The 4,185-nt window shown below is 40.8% G+C and overlaps 1 pseudogene; it reads left to right on the top strand.

Annotated features, from left to right (window-relative positions):
* LOC117429346 (immunoglobulin superfamily containing leucine-rich repeat protein 2-like) lies at positions 1-3,923 on the top strand (annotated as a pseudogene).
* Positions 3,924-4,185: the final 262 nt, after the last annotated feature.

Below are 4,185 nucleotides of genomic sequence, written 5' to 3'. Positions count from 1 at the left end.
CCCCCTTTCTCTATGGGGGCGGGAGCGCGCGATGAATCCAAGCCAAACTCGGAACTCATAAAACATCCTCCGGACTGCTCGGCTTCAAACTGGGAGGAAAATGTCTCTTCTGACACCTATTATCACAGATATACCAATTTGCCAAAAAAACATGTAAAACAAACAACTTTATAAAGAAAGAAGACAGCAATTGCTAAATAATTTATTCTTTTTTACAAGCTAATACTGCACCTTACAAGACTTTCAGAATATCTAAGGATTATTCATATCTCACAGGTAAGAATGTTTCCAAGTAAAAGGAACGCTTTTAGTAGTCGGTACTGGTCCGTTGGTTCTTTTTAAACAATCTAGATACAGCTGATATATTTTTACTTGTAATAATGCAATACCATTGTGTAACAGTACATTTAATAATAATCTCTCTCTCTCTCTCTCTCTCTCTCTCTATATATATATATATATATATATATATATATATATGTATATCTATCTATGTATATCTATCTATCTATCTGTATAGATAGATAGATAGACAGATAGATAGATAGATAGAGAGAGAGAGACACACGCGAGATCAACTATTAAGAGTCATGGAGGGGGGGGGGCTTCATTGTAAAGTATTATATAGATTTTGTATTTCATTTCTTTTTAAAAAGAATAACGAGTGTCCAATCTTTTGACTGGCCTTTCTTTTCTCATACTGAAGAACAGCAGGGATTAGATTATAATAGAAGAATAATTCGTATGCAGCACTTTGCCATTTCATCAATTAATATTTCATAAATGTGTCCTTATCTCATTGCTGATATAGAAATATACATGGTAAAATATGCAAAACTTAGAAAACATAGATTACTGTCGTGATTATAATATAGTCGAAGAAGCAAGATTTAAAAACTTTTTTAATGGTAACTCTTGTTTTCAGCACCATAGACAGCGACCGTATTTCGGCATCTGTATACCCTGTACCTAACATACATCCGGACAGACACACATACACATTTGTTATGCAGGAAAACAAAGGCTTATTTGTATTTGAACTCGTGTTTTCTTTTATTATTTCACATTGATGTAAAATGCTGGATATAATTACCTTATGTAACAAACCTGTTCTTTTGTGATGTTTTTTTTTTTTTTTTTTTTTTTTTTTTTTTTAGTTTGATGGCTTAATTAACAATGATTTCTTAGAACAGATCGTACAGAAATGCAAAATATAGTTGTTTTACATCGAACATAATGATAAAACACAACTTAAACACAATGAGTTGAATTTGTTGAATTGTTGTTGGTTTGTTAGTTATATAAATTACCGGGTCACAGTTTGTTGTAGCCTTCGCGTCATAGGTTTAAAAAGACCCTTTATAAAATAGTGTTATTTCTGAAGTGTACTCAATGGAATACCATACACAATTAAACATGTTGAATAAATGCTGTGCTAATTAATGTTGTGTATTTTAAATATCATATCAAAGGTAAGAAAGTGTTTGGCGGTCGTTTATTAATGTTGAAGGTTACGTTATTGGATATGTGGATTTAATGCTTAAGAATTCCTCTGCATTTCTTTTGCGCTACAGACATAAAAGGTTTCGCTTGATCAAGTTTACAGTTTAATTGGATGTCGCCCTGCATTATTGCCAGGCTAATGGAAATGCTCGCGGGAACTGTCCCTTTTTCAAATCTACAATAATAGGCACATTACCAGCCTGATATCTAAGCCGTATGCAGACTAATCTAAGAATATATTTGTTCCTTTCAGGCAGCGAAGATGACGGCAATATACCTCTGTTACATTTCCTTGTGGACTGTTTTCACTGGAGTCGCCCAGACCTGCCCGGAGCCGTGCGTCTGTGTGGACAAGTATGCCCACCAGTTTGTGGATTGCGCCTACAAAGATCTGCAGGTGGTGCCCGTGGGCTTGCCATCCAACGTAACGACCTTCAGCCTCTCTGCCAACAAAATCAAGACCCTGCTGAAGAATTCCTTTGTGAATGTCACCCAGGTCACCTCTCTATGGCTGGCTCATAACGAGATTGTCACCATAGAGAAAGGCACGTTGGCGGTGCTGGTTCAGCTCCGTAACCTGGACCTGAGCCACAACCAGGTTGTGCATTTCCCTTGGGGAGATCTCTACAATCTCACTTCTCTCCAACTGTTGAAAATAAACAACAATAACATGGTGGATCTTCCCAGAGATGCCTTTTCTAATCTCAAGGATCTGAGATCACTGCGCATAAATAACAACATGTTCACCACCATTGCCAAGGGGTCTTTCGACTCTCTGAGCTCCATGTCCCATCTTCAGATCTATAACAATCCGTTTGACTGCACATGCACGCTACACTGGCTGAAAGACTGGGTAGCAAATGCTCTTATTTCTGTTCCAGAGCCAGACCTCATCACCTGTGAAACACCCGAAGACTTAAAGGGAATCCGTATTGTGCAACTGCCCAAGTTGGAATGTGTGGCCCCGACTGTTCACATAATGTCCCAACCTAACCTTGAAAACACCCAAATCAACGAAGGCTTTATGCTTATCATGCACTGTAATGTCACGGGAAGCCCAAAACCAGAGGTTAAGTGGAAAATCCGTACTGGAAACCAGGAAATTGAGTTCAATATGCCCATTACAGAGACCAAAAAGAACGATTTGCCTTTGGAGAATTCGAAGCAGGCAGCAAATCGTTTCTTGGTGTTTAAAAATGGGACGCTGGTCATCCCCCGCACAAGTAAACGCGAGGATGGTCGCTATACATGCTCAGCCACCAATGTGCAGGGTAGCACAGAGAGCTCGGTTAATGTGGCTGTGGCGGGCACCCAGAAACACGCTATCAATGCCATACAAGACGCCATCCTTGACAAGACCCCCACCTCTGAACGTAAACCCGGGGTAAAGGTCTCTAAAAACAATGTCATTAACTGGGCCAAACCAGACGACACTGGCAAGATGACCTTTCCAACCAGGGCAACTTATGGGTCCTTTGGTACTCAGCGTAGCGGTGTGGTGATCTCACCTGGGCAGCCAGCCTTTGGCAAGAAATGCGGTGTCAGTGACAGCACCCAGTACATTCCCAATCATGCCTTCAATCAGAGCTCGGACGAGCTCAAGCAGCATACTTTTGATTTCGGGGTCATTGCCTTGGAAGTGTCTGAAACCGAAGCTAAAGTACAGCTCAATCCCTTCCAAGCGCCCACAGAAAAGGCGCATCTGGAAATGCTGTACCTGTGTATAAATATGGGCAATGGGCACTCTGTGGTTCAATGGTACAAGATAGAGGATGGTATTAACGCCTATCAATTCCAGGGATTGAACCCCGGTACCAATTACACCCTGTGTCTCACCTATACAGGGGAAGAATGCCAGGTTCAAGTTGTTTTCACTACGAGGAAGAAAATCCCATCCTTGATGATCATAGTGGTAGTGGCTCTTGCCACTGTTCCGCTACTGGGAGCCACCTGCTGCCACCTCCTTTACAAGTATCAGGGCAAGACTTACAAGCTGATCATGAAAGCACACAACCCGGATCAGATGGAAAAGCATATTGCCACCGACTTTGACCCCAGGGCTTCTTATGTGGAAAAGGAAAAGAACTACAACCCCAGTGATTTGGAAGAAGACGAGGTCAAGAGGGAAGAGGGAGAAGGGGAGGGGGAGTGGAGGGGAGTTTAATAAATGAATCCATCCCCGGATCTCAATCCAAAGCCAACCAAGAAGAATTCGAGGTGGGGTCCGAGTATAGCGATCGATTACCACTAGGGGCCGAGGCTATCAATATCTCTCAAGAAATCAATGGCAACTACAGACAGACGGCCCGCTGATAAGTCTGGCTTCTTCAGAGTCAACGTGTAATATAAATACTTACAAGTAAAAACAGGAATTTTCTCAACCATTGTATCATGTGAGCCCTAGTAAAGGAGATGCGTTTTTTTAAACCCATCAGACTATTTATAATTGAGGGTATGAGAATGGAAACAAAATTAAAGATGCCACTCGGGTTTTGGACTTGTGAGTTAAATTCCGCTAAATAATCGTGCTATGACATAAGCTTCAGGGAAATATTTGTTTAATTTTTCGCATAAACAAATACACGACCCTTTTGTGGTTATGGTTCAAAGCGGCAACTTATAACATGTAAAAGTACAGGACATCAAAGATAATAACTATCAGGCTACTACTGAACTAGACAC

Source organism: Acipenser ruthenus, chromosome 21 (genome assembly GCF_902713425.1).
Source record: "Acipenser ruthenus chromosome 21, fAciRut3.2 maternal haplotype, whole genome shotgun sequence".
NCBI classification, from domain to species: Eukaryota; Metazoa; Chordata; class Actinopteri; order Acipenseriformes; family Acipenseridae; genus Acipenser; species Acipenser ruthenus.
This window is presented reverse-complemented; position numbering and strand designations above follow the sequence as displayed.